The sequence below is a fragment of the Mus musculus genome, chromosome 1, assembly GCF_000001635.26.
Source record: "Mus musculus strain C57BL/6J chromosome 1, GRCm38.p6 C57BL/6J".
Classification (NCBI taxonomy): Eukaryota; Metazoa; Chordata; class Mammalia; order Rodentia; family Muridae; genus Mus; species Mus musculus.
The window spans coordinates 151,128,430-151,147,471 of record NC_000067.6 but is presented as its reverse complement, the minus strand read 5'-3'; the positions used below and the strand labels follow the sequence as shown (position 1 = coordinate 151,147,471).

Here is a 19,042-nt window from a genome sequence, read left to right as displayed (position 1 = left end):
TTGTTGAATGGGTTTATTCTTTACTGCTGAAGTTATAGATTGCTCACACATAAGAAGGTATTTCAGATGTCAGGTTAGTGAAACAAATGACACGATCTGCCACTATTCCTGCAATCCTAGATGATGAGGGATTACCTGTCTCTCAAGGTGTATTTCAGTCTCTGAAAGGGACTGTCATTAGCTCTGTGCAGGCTCATCTCATGGCCCCTGGAGCTAATTCTGTCATCAAAGGACTGAGAAAAAAGGGCCAGGTGATATGCCACAGTAGGGATGCCAATAGTCACACAGGTAGGGTTAAATACCAGGACTGCAGGAAAAGTCAGGTGACTCAAAGGTAAGAATCCTGGTTTTTGGTGTCAGGTTGGTTTCCTGTTCTTTATTGGTTATATCTGTTCTATTGTGTAAGAATAGTAACTGTCTTGTAGGATTGTTGTGAATTATATATGAGTAATACCTTTAATGAAATTAGGAGAGTGTCTGGTAGGAAATAACAGCCATTATTAGTGTTAGTATATTACTACAATTCAGATACACGAGGAAGTTAGGCTCATTTTTGTGCAACTGAACTTATCTTACCTAGTTTTCAAAATTGCAGTTTTACTAATGATGTGGCAGATGCGGATTGTGTGAGAGACTAAAAAATGCCAGACAATGACGATTTAAATGGCTTTTAAAAAGTTTTTAAAGGTTTTTAAAAGTGTCATTTATTCACATTCATTCATTCATCCATTCATCCATTCATTTATTCAAGGATGATGGTATGTGTGTGTGCATGCACATGTCTATGTGTCCACATGATATGGCATGAGTGTGGAGGACAAAAGACAACTGGTAAGTATCTGATCTTTCTTCTCCCCCCACATAGGTCCCGGGGATCCAACGTAGGTCATCAGACTTGGTTTCAGGGTCCATTAAATAGACTTTCAAGGATATAAATGAACAATTTTTAAGATCCAAACCTCTGGCATATTCAATATATATAATATAATGTATAATATATATAATATGTGTGTATTTATCCTTAGTTATGCTGTGTGCACTCTGTATAGATAATCTTTATCATGGCTTGTTAATAAGATAATGTATAAGACTCATACATACTTAGTATACATAAATTTCCTTCTTTTTGTTCATGATAAAAATATAACAAATTTCCCAGAGATCATATGATGATTTTTGGCATCCATATGCCTGTGAGAGAGAGAGAGTTAAGTGTGAAATGACATTTTTTTTAATGTGCAAAATCTTTTAGAGAGATAACAGATATGTCAAGATAAAGCTGAAAAGGCTTGCCCATGCATGAAAATGTCCCATGCAAACAGTTGGGCTTGGAATTGCAAAACTTTTTTTTTTTTTTAATTTTGAACTAATTGAGCACTGCCTCCCCAACCCCTATGTGCTAAGAAGACTCACACAGGCTTTCAAAGGCTGTGTGGATCTACTGCCTTGTCTGCGCTCATGAGTGTGGAGAATGGTCCCAAGTTATCTGTTTCTCCTGGAAATAAGTCAAATGCTTGAGGGATTTTTGAGAATTTAGATGAAAACTAAAATAGTTTTCAGTGTTTGAGTACATTCTTTGTGCAGAGAATATGTTCTTTAAAAAACTTTTAAAAATCATGTATTTGTGATATATTTTCAATGTATATCATCCTGGGAGTCATTATTAAGTTTAGTTGCTTTTGTACCTTTTTTTCTTAAACAAACAATGCAGAGATCAATGGGTTATGGGTAGCCCAGCCCCAGCAGCTGTATCTGCACCATAGCCCTTGCATCTATGTCTCAGGGATGAGGATGTGTGTGCAGGAAGTCTACTATGAAATAGTCTTCTAGAAATGGCTGCATAAACAATATTGGGAGAATAGCAATATCAGCCAACATGTTAACATAGGAGGGGGAAATTTTGCAGGGTTCTACACCAAAACTATAGGCAACTGGCAGGAGAGGGAGAATTAGCCTTTTCCAGAGATATGACCCAATACTGGTTGTCCAGCCTTGAAACCACACACACACACACACACACACAGAGAGAGAGAGAGAGAGAGAGAGAGAGAGAGAGAGAGAGAGAACAAAAATGAACTTAACAGGTTGTGTTTATATATATTTGCATGTATATACATACATACATAATACACACATACACACATAAGTATGCATCTATTAATAAGCATGAGTGCCAAAAGCTATCTACTTTAGAGTTGGGGGTATGGGAGAGTAGCTGGGAGGGTCTGGAGGGAGAAAACGATTGTGGGAAATGGGGTAACTTTATTTCAATTAACATATTTTAAAGGAGTCATTTGTTGGTTTCAAGTTATACAAAAATAGAATGAATTGACTTTATCTAAGATTGGAAATATTTTTTGATCTTTGTTTTTGCCGATCCAGTTGGGACATGTCGGTAGTCTTTGCAAACAACATGGCCAGCAGAGTGTGGATCTGTGAGAGGCAGGAAGAAAATCTGGCCCAGCACAACTCAGTAGCCAGTGTTGGTTCAAATTTAGAATCTGACTTCAGGTGGTTTATTTTAGGCACATTTAAGGACTGTCAACTTGGTGAAAAACAATTTCCTGGTGATAATAAACTCAACGCCCAGTGCACAATCAACTTAAGGCATTGCTACAGCAAAGTCTTTGTAAAGTACATGCGACATCTTCCACAAAGAAAGGCTCTATAGAACCTATAGAGCAGGCTCAAAGGAAACAGTGCACAGGATAAGGGTCTGGGGGAGGAGAGTGCTTTAAATTGACTGAGATAAACAGAGTCAAGATAAGAGTCTGAGGTCTAGAGGAAGCCTTTGTGTCCTGGCCACACAGAGGTCACCAGGCCATTAAGCACCTCTGCTCCCAGCCTTCTGGGTAGAAAACAGGTTATAGTCTCTTCCTTGGAAGAGACAGCCCTGAGTGTTTAACATTCCTGGTTTCCCAAGTGCTTATCTGTGAGCACAAGGGCCTACAGGTATCCTGCAGAGACTGCCTTTTCGTCCAAGAAAGATTACGACCAAAAGTACTTTTGGAGAGAGCCATTAAGAACTGTGGACTTTGCCTTGGTTCAACTGTCTTTTTGTTCTTCCTGGGGAAAGAAATTCTATAGCATCTTGATTTTATTTACTGGACTGAAAGTTCTAGTCTAGGGGCCAAGAGAATTAATTGTTCTGTGTGAAGTTTCAGATGTGGGGACAAAGGAAGTAAACAAGGATGACGTTCATCTTGACCCACATGATGCATGGACCCACGCATTGAGTGTGTGTATGTTCCCTGTGTCTACCCTGTGGTTTGCGTGACCATGTCTAAGATGACCAAGGCTGTGAGGCTGAAAGACTTGCCTGTAAACATTTACCTTGTTACTGGCTTGGGAATACAAACACTGGACACTGGAATCTGCTTATCAATCCAATGCACCATTTTACTCCAATATGGTGAACTTAGAGAATATTTAGAAAGACCCCAAGATTCTGAGAAAACAAATCTACATGTATGTATATTATAAAGAACATTCGTCTTTTACAGCAGAATTCTAAATTTGAGAAAATATGTCAAAAGAACCCCTTAAATCTTTGTCAAGTACAAATTCGATTTGAAGCAGATTTGAAGAAGTAGCCTTTATTAAAGTCCATTTGTCCTCATTATCACTGATGCCACAATCTCAAATATCATTTTCACGTTGTACAAATATTTCAATTGACTTATATAAAGTAATAGCTAATACTATTACTATGTATTTATTAATTTTATATTTGAGATGTGGTATCAGTAGCTCAGGCAGTTCCAGAATTTACTATATAGCCCAAGGTGGCTTTATACATGTAGCAATCGTCTTGTCTAAGTCTCCCAGATGCTTAGATCACTGGCAAGAGCCACACATTTAGCTTCATTAACTTTATCTTGTGTGTGTGTGTGTGTGTGTTGTACTTGTGCACACACAGGTGGGCATATGCTGGTGTTCAGGACAGAGGCCAGCCTTGGATATCACTCTTCTTGGAAACAGGGTCTCTTTGGCCTATGGCTCTCTGATAAGGCTAGGCTGGGCGGTCTACAAACCCAGGTCATCCACCTATGTCTAACCCCAGTGCTAGAACTGGATTCTGGGGATCAAACTCAGTTCCTTGTGCTTATGTGACAAGGACTTTGCCAACTGAGTCACTGCTTCAGCCTTTACTAACTTCATCTTTAGTACATTGTTGTTTCTATCATTAATCTCCTTTTATGCGGAGGAAGCCAAGGTATACAGAACTAGAGCAAGGTCACCTAGCCTAGGAGGCAGAGCTTGCTTGCACTGGCCGTAAAGTGGCTAAGTTCAGCTACAATCACTTGTTGTACTGTCTTCTCTGTGGGCAGGGTATGTACAGGTTGTTCTTATCTTTGTTGTTCTTTATTTTGCTGTTTTGCTTGTTTTTACTGCTGCTGTTTATACAGCTTGCTTTACCCAAGCACCTGTCTCAAAGCCATGAGAAATGTTTTATAGTTGAGCCTAGGGATATCTCATGATCAGATAGAATGTTCCTCAAGGTATTGGGCAAAATCAAGATAATTTTTCCTTTTACCTAAAATGAATCAGATTTTTTTTAAATGATCATTTCTTGACTACTAAGTTTGAACCTGAAAGTTGAACAATGAAGCCTATGAACAATGTGTTATGTTTTCCAGGCAAATATTCAACTACTTGAGCTACATCGCCAGCAACACATCTTGTTTCAGGTTCCAGCGACTTCCATTGCAAAGCAAATCTGTTGTTCCTGTGTTACCCATTCAGTTTGACAGACTCTGTTTGGAAACAAAAAAACTATATTCAATTCCATATAATTATTCTTTTGCTGAATGATTAAAAATGAGAAAGAGAGAGGTGCAGAGCCGAACACTCACCCATGGATGTGATGTTGATGGAGGGCTAGTGAAGGGGGATGGGGTTCCGCAGCAGCAGGCAGACCGTGGGAGCTGCATCATGTACCACGCACTCCCTGATTATCTTATGTCAGTTCTTTTGACCATCCTAGGGAGCCAGCACTGTCTTATTCCCCTTCTGTCAATGAGGAAGTAGAAGAGTTGAGAGGAGTCAGTAATCAAACCTCCGTAGCAAGCAGAGGTAGAGCTGCAGCTTGGCATTAGGCGCATCTGCAAGTAGGGAGTACTCCCCTGATCTTGTGTCTGTAAGATGCCTGCGGATGGCTTCCGTAGAGATGCCCACGAACTAGCTTAAAGATGCAAGTATGGAATCCTTATCCAGAGGTGAAGGCAGAGGCTTCACCTGGAGCAGAGTGGCTTTGAGTTAGAGATCAGCTGAAAGGAAGACAATGACAACCATTCACTTTGGATGAATTTAGGAGGGTGATACACTTCATAACAGTATAGAGGGCAAAGGCTTGCTGTGACACTGGTGTCCAGACCCAGGAAAGCATTAATCACCCATCACAGATGAGTTTACTGTGGTTATACCTCGAGTCACGAGGATATGCTGTCAGGTTTATAGTCTTAAGACTTCTAAGAATAACTTAAGGCTGGATAAAATTTAGTCATCAGTTACGTCATGTGACATGAAGGTGGTGGTATAATCTAAGAACTTCAGAGACCAAGACAGGAGAATAGTGAATTTCAGGCTAGCCTGGCCTACATAGCAAGAAGACTCTGTCTCAGGGAACAAAGGAACAATGAAAGAAAAAGATATAAGGAAATAGCATACAGAATGTGCCTAAGAAACTACCCATGGAGGACAAACAGTTCTGGAAAGGCATTCTCACTAAAAGATTTTTAAAATGAAAATGTAATGTTGACACACCAAGGTGAAGGGGTTTCGTCGTGGCATGTCCATTCCTATGGGCCGCCGTCGTGGCATGTCCATTCCTATGGGCTGTCGTGGCATGTCCATTCCTATGGGCTGTCGTTGTGGCATGTCCAACCCTATGGGCTGTCGTGGATTGTCCATTCCTATGGGCTGTCGTTGTGGCATGTCCATTCCTATGGGTTTCATCATGGCATGTCCATCCCTATGGGCTGGTTCTAACACAGCCTTCTCCTCTACTACCCCCTCCCATTCCCTTCCTTTCTCCAGAGTCCTTACTCTGTTTTCATACCACATGCATTTGTCCAGTCATTTGTATGACATCTCACTGCAACTTCGACTATGTCCCTAAAGCTATCTGTCTCCAGTCCTAGGACCCAGCTAGGGCAAAAGTAACAGGTCAGCTTACCTGTTTTATTTATGGTTGTCTGCACATTGCAGCTTCTTTGTGCAAACCGAGCATGCATGAGCTTCCAAGGCAGGTCCTCTCCTAGTGCTTTGTGGGAGATCCCTGTCAAGGCTTGCTGAAAGCCAGGCCCTACCCCCAGCTGGGATACAGGCTATGCTGCCTGGATCTTAAAAGGCAGCGAATGAAATGGGAAGAAGAAAGAATGTGCTTGGCTGTATTTTGTTTCATTAAGACTTTTTTTTTTAAGTCTCAAATTTCAGCCCCCACCTCTTATTAAACTAACCCCAGATTGTTCTGTTTGCTTATGCGGCTTTTCCATAGTCTGCTTAGGGCATTAATCAAAAACAGCACCAAAGTCACATTTTCCCATAGATCCTGGATCCCATTTTTTATTCTTTTAAAGACCATCTTCAGATCCCAAAGTCTGTGAGTTTTGGGTCACTAAGAACCAACTGAGAACACTTTTCTATTATTGCTTTTCACTCTTCCTTTTGGTAAGAATCCATCTTGGTTCAGAGTCCCAGGTGTCATGGTAGCTTCACCAATGACTAGCAATGTGACCATGGGCAGAGTGCTCACAGCGCTCTAATGTGACCATGGGCAGAGTGCTCACAGCGCTCTAATGTGACCATGGGCAGAGTGCTCACAGCGCTCTAATCCTTAGCCCCCTCTTCTGTGAATCTCGGACCCTAACACTTAGGGTTGTAGAGATTAACGGAGAGAGCTCTTCTACATTCTGCATATTCTGTTATTCAATGGAATATCACATATATTCACATACATTTGCATCTTCCTTGTCCCTGTTACTTCTTTCCCCCACTCCTGCTGCAAGGAACGGCCCCAGAACAATCGTGGTCAGTCTACGCAGCATCTTCACTGGCGTCTAGACATTTCCTTTGATTCCCAGTGTAATGCTTCAGTACTTTGAAGTTTTGCGCAAGTGGGGCATTTGCATATTTCTTCCAAATTCTTCCTTTTTGTCAATTGCTCATTTCTCTACTATTTAGATAACGTTCAAGGGATATTATATCAAAAGACAAAAAGCAATAAGGGAAGACAGTCAACCTGGTGCTGAGTCAAAACTATCTTTCTATGACACTTCTTTGTGTCTAGAGGCTGGGAAGCTTTTTGGTCTATTGACCACTGTTAGATGCCAAAGCAGTTCTTAGAATGAAGGCTCTTTTGTAGCTGGATGAACACACATCTGTATTCTATGCTCATACTTGATGCGCTTCCTTTAAGGCAGAGGCGAGATGGATTATGGACTATGGGTGACTCTTAGCACCTTTAGATTTCTTAGTCTCCTCAAGACAAACACTAACAGAGGTAGGTGAGGTGTTGTAGACACTGTCTCTATCCTCTGTATACAGAGAGCAAATCATTCTCACACGTTAGCTTTGTGGGTTCTTATTTTTTGTCAGGGTCTCATGTAGCCCAGGCTGGATCTGAACTTGTTATGCAGCAAAAGCTATCCTTTTAACTGCTGATCCTTATTCCTCTATATCCATGGTGCTGGGATTAGTTGCACCATCCCCCATACCTGACTTCATCCTGGGTCTCAATGGTTGCTTGCTTGCAAGTCAGGTAATCGTCTGTGGAAAAAAAGAGAGTTAGGTTCCTGCCTAGCTGCTTTCAGCTCTAGTAGTCAATGTTTTCCTCACTTTATAATACCTCAAGGTTCCAGACCACACACATGAATGGTCATGGAATATCTGAGAGACGTGGCATTATGGACTGAATGGGGACCCCTTCTAAAGTGTAGTAACAACCTTACCTTGGTAGAGTTTTAAAATGTAATCAAGTTAAGTGAGGGCATACTGAGTTATGGCAAACCTTAACACAATGATGAGAATCCATGGAAGGAGAGCAAACTTTGGTAGAGACACAAATACAAAGACACCATATGACAATGGAGACAGATTGGAGCGATACACCTATGCATAAGCTAGAGCCCTAGGGTTTGCCTGCACTTGAAAGAATCGAAAGGAGACATGCCAAACAGAAATCTCACTCAGAATCTACAGGAACAATTGACATTGTTCACACCTTGACTTCCATGTCTATCTTCCAGGATCTTCCAAATCTTTTAAGTTGCTTTAAGCCACTCAGTGTGTGGACATTTGTTATAACATGCAGGACACTAATATACCTATCAATCTTCAACTGTGAGCGATGAGTGTGCCGGGCCTATTTAGAAGTGAATTGTGCAAGCACTGTCATGCACTCTGTAATAGGACATTTTGGTCTCCCCAGCATGCACGTACTTGGGGCTCTGGATCATGAGCCTCCCCCACCTTGGAAGCTTCTGGTCTTCGGATTTACTGGCCACTTGCTTTCTAGTTTACCTTGGACTCTCTTGACTGGCTCCTTTATTGGTGGTTATTTCCAACCTAGACAGAAACTAAGAAAAGCATTTAGAAAACAATTCTTGGCTCCATTTAGCTGATATAATTTTAATTTGCGATTTTCTTGTCAGGATGAGTACCAAGAAGTTGTTAAAAAATCATTATCCAGCAATCTCCTGACAGTGTCATTTTATACTGATGGGGTAATTTCTCCCTTCAGAAAGAGCTATTTCTTGAGTAATTATTTTGGGTACTAAGTGACAGGCTCAGACTATTTTGGGACTCTGTGGCCTTGTCTCCTGACTTGCGTTTACCTTGAGGATAACGTGTGTGGCGGGTATCACCTGTGAGTCATTCTTCTCCCAGCAACTCTCGGTGATGTTCCTGTCTTCAGCAGACAGGAGAATGTGACAGGGATGGCTCAGGAGACCGGCTGCTGTGTGGTTCTTATGTAAGGCCAGCAGAGAGGATTGCTTTCGATTGCTTCTTATTAAGAATCCTTTGACTCTGGCTAGGTGTGAGACTGACACACACACACACACACACACACACACACACACACACAGAGCCAGGGAGAATGAAAGAGGGCACGGAGGAGAAGGAGGAGGGGGAGGAGAATGCTTCGGAAACTTACTAGATGTGAAGAGGTATACAATAGCTAAGTATGGCAGCTTTATTTAGAGCTTCCAACTTAAAGCTGCCCCATCAAACCAACACAGGTATAAAGGAAGCAGGCTTCATTGCGGGCTCCTACAATACAGCTTTCATGATTAATTGTTAATTTCTATGAAAAGGAATAAAGAGAGCTATTAGAACACTTTCAAAATTGCCCAAACACCACATTTTCTGGATGATGACAAATGAATTAAAATAATGTTTAAGTATACCAACTTCCATCTTGTTCCCACCCTCCCCATCGTGAACTCCCCTAAGAGTCTACTCGCTATCACCTCACCATTGTGTAGCCTGGATGCTTCTGTAAATCTTATGGGTGGTATCTGAGAGAAGAAGGCTCCCTAGATCCCTTCTATGATTTTGGGGGGTGGGAGGATCTGGGGTAGAAACTGTGAGGGAGATGCTTAGTGTCAAGGGCTGAGCTGGGATAGGGACTCCTCAGCAGCCAACGGCCTTTCTCTTGCTCTTGCTGGGGTGGGTGGTCCAGGGCTTCTTACTCCTTGAGGCTATGTAGGCCATGAGGTCTACCACCCTGCTGCTGTAGCCATATTCATTGTCATAACAGGAAATGGGCTTTACAAAGTTGTCAGTGAGAACAATGCCAGTCCCAGCATCAAAGGTGGAAGAGTGGGAGTTACTGTTGAAGTCGCAGGAGACAACCTGGTTCTTAGTGTAGCCCTGTCTTAGTCAGGGTTTCTATTCCTGCACAAACATCATGACCAAGAAGCAAGTTGGGGAGGAAAGGTTTCCACATTGCTGTTCATCACCAAGGAAGTCAGGATTGGAACTCAAGCAGGTCAGGAAGCAGGAGCTGATGCAGAGGCCATGGAGGGATGTTCTTTACTGACTTGCTTCCCCTGGCTTGCTCAGCCTGCTTTCTTATAGAACCAAGACTACCAGCCCAGGGATGGTCCCATTCACAAGGGGCCTTTCCCCCTTGATCACTAATTGAGAAAATGCCTTTACAGTTGGATCTCATGGAGGCCTTTCCTCAACTGAAGCTCCTTTCTCTGTGATAACTCCAGCTGTGTCAAGTTGACACAAAACTAGCCAGTACAATCCCAGAGTGCCCTTTAGTAGGCCCCAGGATGCCTGCTTCACCACTTTCTTGATGTCATCATACTTGGCAGGTTTCTCTAGGCGGCATGATAGATCTACAACGGATACATTGGGGGTAGGAACATGGAAGGCCATGACAGTGAGCTTCCTGTTCAGCTCTGGGATGACCTTGCCCACAGTCTTGACATCACCAGTGGATGCAGGGATGATGTTCTGGGCAGTCCCTTGGCCATCACGCCACAGCTTTCCAGAGGGACAATCCACAGTCTTCTGGGTGGCAGTGATGGCATCGACTGTGGTAAGGAATCCTTCCACAATGCCAAAGTTGTCATGGATGACCTTGGCAAGGGGGTGGGTGGGGCTAAGCAGTTGGTGGTGCAGGAAGCATTGCAGACAATTTTGTGTTGCAGACATACTTCTTGTGGTTCACACCCATCACAAACATGGGAACATCAGCAGAAGGGACAGATATAATAACTCTTTTGGCACCACTCTTCAAGTGGTCCCCAGCCTTCTCCATGGTGGTAAAGATGCCAGTACACTACACAACATACTCAGCAACAGCGTCACCCCATTTGATGTTAGTGAGATCCCACTCCTGGAAGAAAGTGATGGCCTTCCTGTTGATGGCAAGCTTCCCATTCTCAGCCTTGACTATGCCGTTGAACTTGTCATGGGTAGAGAGTCATACTGGAACATGTAGACCATGTCAATGATGGCAACGATCTCTACTTTGCCAGATGAGCAGGCAGCCCTGGTAACCAGGTGCCGAATCCATTCACTTAGACCTTCACCATTGTGTCTAAGGGGCGTGGCTGGCACTGCACAAGAGGATGAGTCTGTCTCTGCAACAGGGAGGAGCAGAGGCCATGACCTGGATTCTTATTCCAAAATTTTTACTGTGTTTGTTTTAGGCCCACATCGTCTGGTGCTAACAATTTTTAATGTTTAAGAGCTGGAGATGCTGTTTTCGTAGCATGGACTCTTGAACAGCCACAGTTCCCCTCATAACCAAGGGTAGAATGTGCAGTGCTTGCTGTGACCAACACGGGTGCCAATGATACTTTCATGAGATGACTCTCAACTCCACTTTACACAAAGAAGTTGACATAGATATGTTCAGTTCATTGTTCTAGAACACGTGAAAGAACAACGAAACAGGAAGAAGATTCCAGGGCACAGGCCGCAGGGTTCATATCACATGTTGACGCTGGGAAAAAAAACAAACAAACTACATTTACAAAAAAATTCTGGCTGGAGAGATGGCTCTACCATTAAAGGCTAGGCTCACAACCAAAAATACAAAGAAAATGTAGATAAAATCTTAGGCTGTGTCATTCCAATAACTGATTGGGTTTTTATTATTATTATTTTATTTTGATTTATTTTACCGAACTGGGGCTCCAAACCAGAGTCTTATCCATGTTAGCCATGCATGCCACTGCTAAACTCAATCACGAGCCAAGTGGGTTTTATGTATTTTAGCTGGGCCACAATTTAATGACTTTACCGTTATTTACAACATTTTTTTAGAACTCTTTACTGTTGTTTTGTTTGGGGTCCTGATTTCACTGTGAAGCCCAGGCTGACCTCAAACGAGTCTTCTTTCTACTCTTGATTCTAGAGTGCTGTGATCACTATGCACTGCCATGCCAGGGTCTTTAGTGGTTTTTAAATTGTAGAGGAAAAAACAAAACCCTCAAGCCAAAGCGCTCAAAACACCTTTTTCCCTCTGATAATAGCATTTTCTAAAAGTGATTTTCCCTGCTGTCAGAGTGTGATAAAAGACTTGACTTTAATGTTTGACCCAAGTGTTACCTGGAACATGCAGAACAAAAATATGTGTTTCATTAAACTAACAGGAAAGGCAAGGTAATCCTTTAAATCAGCAGTTTGTCTCTATAAAGGACAGATGTGCCAGGACCACAAAATCAACACTGTAATTTTTGTCTTCTTCTCTGCTCATTCCGAGGTGGAAACTGTTGGTTTCAGTCTGTCTGGGGAGTTCATCTGCTAGAACAAGGATTTTTATCAACTGCAGGGAAAGGACCTTAAAGATAACATTTATTGACTTGTTGACTGCATTCATAGAAAACAATAGATGGGATTGTAAATGTCTTGCAGATTCAATAAATGAGGCATTCATTTTAATGAAAATGATATTATCAGCATAACTCTTTCCATTCACAAAATAGTTTCATTTGATTCATGCACTAATCCTATAAGATAGCCAAGCTGTTGATATGTACACACACACACACACACACACACACACACACACACACACACACACACACGACCCACTCCACGCCTACTCCTGTATGTTTAATTTTCTCTTGTATAGAAAAGACAAATAAAGAGCTGAAGAGATGGCTCAGTGGTTAAGAGCACTGTCTGTTCTTCCAAAATTCCCAGCAATCACATGGTGGCTCACAACCATCTATAATGGGATCTGATGCCTACTTCTGATGTGTCAGCTATAGGATGCTCATATACATTAAATAAATAAATCTTAAAAATAAAGAAAATAGTGAGTACATAACATGTGAGTTCTTCTGTGATTGGGTTACCTCACTCAGGATGATGCCCTCCAGGTCCATCCGTTTGCCTAGGAATTTCATAAATTCATTCTTTTTAATAGCTGAGTAGTACTCCATTATGAAAATGTACCACATTTTCTGTATCCATTCCTCTGTTGAGGGACATCTGGGTTCTTTCCAGCTTCTGGCTATTATAAATAAGGCTGCTATGAACATAGTGGAGCATGTGTCTTTCTTACCAGTTGGAACATCTTCTGGATATATGCCCAGGAGAGGTATTGCATGATCCTCTGGTAGTACTATGTCCAATTTTCTGAGGAACCGCCAGACTGATTTCCAGAGTGGTTGTACAAGCTTGCAATCCCACCAACAATGCAGGAGTGTTCCTCTTTCTCCACATCCTCGCCAGCATCTGATGTCACCTGAATTTTTGATCTTAGCCATTCTGACTGGTGTGAGATGGAATCTCAGGGTTGTTTTGAGTTGCATTTCCCTGATGATTTAGGATGCTGAACATTTTTTCAGGTGCTTCTCAGCCATTCGGTATTCCTCAGGTGAGAATTCTTTGTTAAGCTCTGCACCCCATTTTTTAATGGTGTTATTTGATTTTTTGGAGTCCACCCTCTTGAGTTCTTTATATATATTGGATATTAGTCCCCTATCTGATTTAGGATAGGTAGAAATCCTTTCCCAATTTGTTGGTGGCCTTTTTGTCTTATTGACGGTGTCTTTTGCCTTACAGAAGCTTTGGAATTTTATGAGGTCCCATCTGTCGATATTAGCCCAGATACTTAGAATACCTAAGATATCAGATACAATTTGTGAAACTCATGAAGCTCAAGAAGAACGAAGACCAAAGTGTGGACACTTTGCCCCTTCTTAGAATTGGGAACAAAAAACCCATGGAAGGAGTTACAAAGTTTGGAGCTGAAACTAAAGGACAGACTATCTAGAGACTGCCATACCCGGGGATCCATCCCATAATCAGCCTCCAAATGCTGACACCATTGCATACACTAGCAAGATTTTGCTGAAAGGACCCTGATATAGCTGTCTCTTGTGAGACTATGCCGGGGCCTAGCAAACACAGAAGTGGATGCTCACAGTCAGCTATTTGATGGATCACTGGGCCCCCAATGGAGGAGCTAGAGAAAGTACCCAAGGAGCTGGGGGGGATCTGCAACCCTATAGCTGGAACAACAATATGAACTAACCAGTACCCCAGAGCTCGTGTCACTAGCTGCATATGTATCAGAAGATGGCCTAGTCGGCCATCAGTGGAAAGAGAGGCCCATTGGTCGTGCAAACTTTATATGCCTTAGTATAGGGGAACGCCAGGGCCAAGAAGTGGGAGTGGGTGGGTAGGGGAGTGGGGTATGGGGGACTTTTGGGATAGCACTGGAAATGTAAATGAAGAAAATACCGAATTTTAAAAAATCACTGAAAAAAATAAGGAAAATGAAAAAAAATAAAGAAAATACAAATAAAATTCTTCTGACTTACTAAACTGTTGGCCTCTGTGTCATACCTTTTTGTTTGTTTGTTTGCTTTTCTTCTTCTTCTTCTTCTTCTTCTTCTTCTTCTTCTTCTTCTTCTTCTTCTTCTTCTTCTCTGTAGTTTTCTCTTTTACTTTTTGAGACAAGGTTGGCCTTGGACTCACCAAATAACTGGGGAAGGCCCCGAGTGGCTGATTCTTCTGTGTTGGGGACTGGTTCTAATGCTTTGAATTAATTTGGTTCCCCGAAATTGGGAATCTGCGTTTCCAAGTGCTGAAGGTCCTTGTCCCCAATTGGCTTTTGATCGATCAATAAAGAGCCAATGGCCAATGGCTGGGTAGAGAGAAAAGCAGAACTTTTAGATTTGTTTGGGCTAGGAACTGGAAAAAAGGAAAGAGGGAGATAAAGATTGCTATGCCTTGGAGGGAGACAGATCGGATTTAGAGCTGCAGAAGAAAATTCATCGCAAAATGCAGGTGGAAAGGGAAAGCCGGCCTATGGGAGGGGCTGCCCAGAAGGAAATAGGGCAGCAAAGATAAAACATAGCTTTAGAAGGTGTTGAGCTAGGTAGGAGTACTGGAGGGAAATGTATACTAGCCAGGTGGACGATTAGAACTCTCCAGCCTTTGAGCTAGACAAGGCATATTAAAATTAACTGGCATGCAGGTGTGCGTGTGTGTGTGTGTGTGTGTGTGTGTGTGACTGTATGCTGTTTATTCAGTGCTGAGGATTGAATTCATGATGTCTTGTATTCTGGTCAAGTACTCTACCAACTAAGCTACATCCTTAACCCCTTGCTTCTAACACGTTTGAAAACATTCACCTTTCCATAGCTGTCTTCATGACTTGCTGCCAGCCGATGAAGCCTGATTTAGTCTATGTTTGTAGGAAACGTTCTTGACTTTTAATGACATAGTCCTTGTAGCCAAATCCACTAGATACTAGTCTGTCTTTATTCTTTTTGTAGTTTCTGATCTGCGTGTGGATAAGCTCCATCATTCTTCCAGTTAGTCTGCCTTTGAAATCGTCACACACACCTTCTGTGACAATGCAGTTTGCTTCCACTGCCTGTGACTGTGCCCTCAGCTGTCTGTCTGTCTCTGCCCTCAGCTGTCTGTATGTCTCTGCCCTCAGCTGTCTGTATGTCTCTGCCCTCAGCTGTCTGTATGTCTCTGGTTCTTCTGGAAAATGTTCACATTCCCTAAGGTAGTGCTAGGACCCCCTTTGCTTTTATTGTTGACATTCCTTCCATCTTAATTTCAACCTTTTTATTCATTCTCCTTTCCCACCTTCTACCATAGCCCATATCCTACCCTGTACTGTGCCCTCCTACAGATCTAAAAGCTGGGAACAAACTGAACAAGAAGTGCCTCTCCTCTTATCTCCTCTCTAGATTACGAAGAAGAGGTGTGCCTCCTCTCTTCAAGACCAGCCTTGTTCACGATCCTGTCCCTTCCTGCCTTTTGGAGAACACAAGCTTGCTTCTTAATGTTTTCCTTTGCCTGATTTTTTTCACTGTTTAGAATCTCCATCCACTGTTAGATGTTTCCAGTCTTTAAAGGGCCTGGCTTTAGGCAGTGTCCTCTCCAGCCAGCATGTATTTCCAGAAGGAAGGGTCTACAAACGTTCCAACCGTTTCCTTGTTTCTAAATCGTCCTCAGGACTGGTATCACGGCCAGGTGCAGTACATGCAATTGCCTCACAACTATGGGGCTAATACTTCCCAGCACAGCTGACTGCCCACCTGCCCTCACTTGGTTTTCCTTCCACCTGCCCTCTTCTCACTTGTGATTGGCACTTCCTTCTTTCCTTTCTACTCCCCAGATCTTATAGCTGTTCCCTCCATCCTTCTGCCCCTCCCCCCTTTCCCTTCTTTCTTTCTCCTTTCTCTTTGAGTTTTCCAATTGGCCGACACTGTTCACCTGCCAGGTATCTCCTAGGGACATGTCCACAGTCCTTGCTTTCAACTCTTCCTGATAGCTACCTAGGGGTGTGTATGTGAAGACAAGACAGTGAAAGTGGTTACCAGAGAGATCACCTTGAAGGTAGACCTATTTTCTGAAGGGGGGGCAGGTAATAAACTTGCAGTTATGATTCTTTATCCTTTATCAGTGACAAAGACACACCTTGTCCTTGATTACATTAGAGTTGTCACAACAATATGGTTGGGAAGGGCTGATAGATGAGGTCCCTGAGAGGCTGTTGAATTGTTCTGGATTGAATATTAATTGTCTGAGAGTTATTTCCTGGAGAGTTTGAGTCAAAAAACAAAAAAACAACTAACTTTAATACCCTAAATTCACTTACTTATCTATTATGTCACAAATAGGTAACAATTCTAAACCTGTAAATATTTTGGATTATGTTATGGAGTTAAGCAGTGAGAAAAAAAAATTTCTGAAGCTCGATAGTTTAAAAATATCCTAGAATCCTCTATTGTAAGGGACAGTCTTTGAGGGGAGAAGGCATTGCAAGTTTAGAGTTTTCAGGATGAGGTCGTTTCTAAAGGACATTTCTTGGGAGCAGAGATCACCCACAGTATCTGGAGTTGCTTGATCAATCTTGAAATTTAGGAAAGCATTAGAATTGTGTGAGAATTAGGGTAGCTTTAGTGCTGAGATATTACATCTGAAAGATACCTCATGGGGACTTTAAATGTAACTAAGTCTTATGACCCCCCAGTGAGTATAAAGCTGAATGAAGAGATCACCCTTTCTTCTATATAGAAGTGATGAGCAAGCACATTCTCTTCTTGAAATTTGTCTCTCTAATGATTAAAGCAAATGGTTAATCATGGTAAATTATTAAATTCGATTTAACCTTAACATTCGTAAGGCTAAAACCTAGGTTAAATTTTTACACAGTCCTGGCACATAGTCACTAAAATTATCACCCTGCCTGTCTCTTCCTATCTCTAGCAACTATTTTTAGCTCACTTCAGGAAAAGAATTTGAAAACTCTGTTCAGCAAATGTGAGTGGCTTTATCTCAGCAACTCAGATTTGAAGCTTTGTGGAGGGGCCGAGCTGCTCTGTAAACATCTCTCACAAGTGTTTTGTAGGTGACTGATATGTGACAATAAAGAGCTTGAAAGGGTTCACCTCGTCAAAGTAGGACATTTGTAAGAAACATGTACGCCACGCTTAAAAAACAAAAGAATTCATACCCACTAACCTCTAAACAACGCCTACTGTTGTTTGTCTAGCCTAATCGAGAGAGAAGTCAGTAAACCTTTTTCAGTAAGAGAAAATTAGTGAATATTTGTGGCTTTGGGACTGCTGAGGCTTCTGGGATCTTTGCACACAGCTTTGCTCTTGTGGAATAAAACTTGACATAGGGAAGAGGATCTGTGGCTGTGTTCCCATCAAAAGGAGTTTGCAAAGTTGGGTGGATTCTACCTGCAAGCTCTGGTTTACTGATTTTATATATATATACACAAAAACGCATATACACACACATATACACATACACACATACACAAACATACACATACATACACACATACATACATACACATACACACAAATACACATACACACACATACACACATACATACACATACATACACACATATACACATATACACACATATACACTTTACATACATGCATACACACACAGCAAGCTATAGTATTTTGGGGATAATTTGTTCTGACAACTAAGATACCTTTTCAATCAAATGTTGGGGTTATCTGGAAATCCTCTGTCTTCTAAGTCATGGAATTCATAATTACCCAAAGGAGACAAAGATTGGATCTTGGGTAGAAAACAATATTTAGCTGTTACAATGGCGTGTGGCCCTCCAAAGTTCATCTCTTCCCTGATAAAATCTCATTTGCATGTTGAATTTGGACTTGATAAAAATATCTATAAAGTATCCTTGTGGTGGTGGTGGGGGGGTAAAGAATGAAAACCAGAAATAATATGGGTCTGAGATGTGGCCTTTTGTCTCTGCCTGGGCCATTTTTTCAACTTTGTACTTTGCAGATAACTGACTATTGCAAATGTGAACAGTTGTTATCTCTAAACTTGCAGTGGCTTCAGTCCACTGGATAGGCAGTCACTCTGTTCCCAGAAGAAAGCCAGGTTTTGTGCCTGGGCAAATATCCTTCAACACTAACTCCTTCCATGTAGAGTCATGGTTCTTTACTTTCTCCATGGAAGGACTGAGTCCAGCCTATTGACTCCACTATAAATAGGATGCAAAGCTAATTGTTTCTCTAGTTCTAACTCTGTCATGCATTTTTAGTTTTTGATGGTAGATAAGTTCACAAAAATATATATTCAATTGCTTCAGCAGGCCTATCCTAGCCATGTAAAAGTACACGTTGAGATGTATAGATTTTAGAGCTGGTTAGTATTGGTGTGTGATAGTTTTTATGTCTAAATTTTTTATAATAAAGGTTTAAGAAAATATATTTTGTCTTTCAACTTATTGTAACATGTATTTTCTTTTCAAATAATTAATCATACATTAAATAAATACCTTTGACATGTTTATTTTGAATATATATATATATAATCTTATTGTTTTCCCCTTTCAAAATATAACTCAGCAATTTCCACTGATATATAACAGCCATTTTTAACTTGATAATAATATTAAAAAATATTTGCAAGTATTCATGTATTATAAGGCTGAAAGATGTTTCACTAAATGAATATACCACATTAGAAATTTATTTCTGGAGAACAATAAATGCTTTTTATGGATAAAGATAGATTATTTTCTTAAGATGTGTGAAACAT

The 19,042-nt window shown here is 41.4% G+C and overlaps 2 long non-coding RNA genes and 1 pseudogene across 2 annotated transcripts in view; 1 reads left to right on the top strand and 2 right to left on the bottom strand.

Moving 5' to 3' along the window:
- Positions 1–19,042, top strand: part of Gm36139 — an 80,787-nt gene that overhangs the window by 7,775 nt on the left and 53,970 nt on the right. The window lies entirely within an intron of this gene.
- C730036E19Rik (RIKEN cDNA C730036E19 gene) lies at positions 3,377–9,438 on the bottom strand. Its single transcript, NR_038011.1, has 7 exons — positions 8,838–9,438; positions 8,443–8,568; positions 7,719–7,770; positions 5,767–5,945; positions 5,127–5,270; positions 4,857–5,013; positions 3,377–4,757 (listed from the first exon to the last, which is right to left on the bottom strand). It is a non-coding gene; the product is annotated as an RIKEN cDNA C730036E19 gene (long non-coding RNA).
- Gm8941 (predicted gene 8941) lies at positions 9,509–11,104 on the bottom strand (annotated as a pseudogene).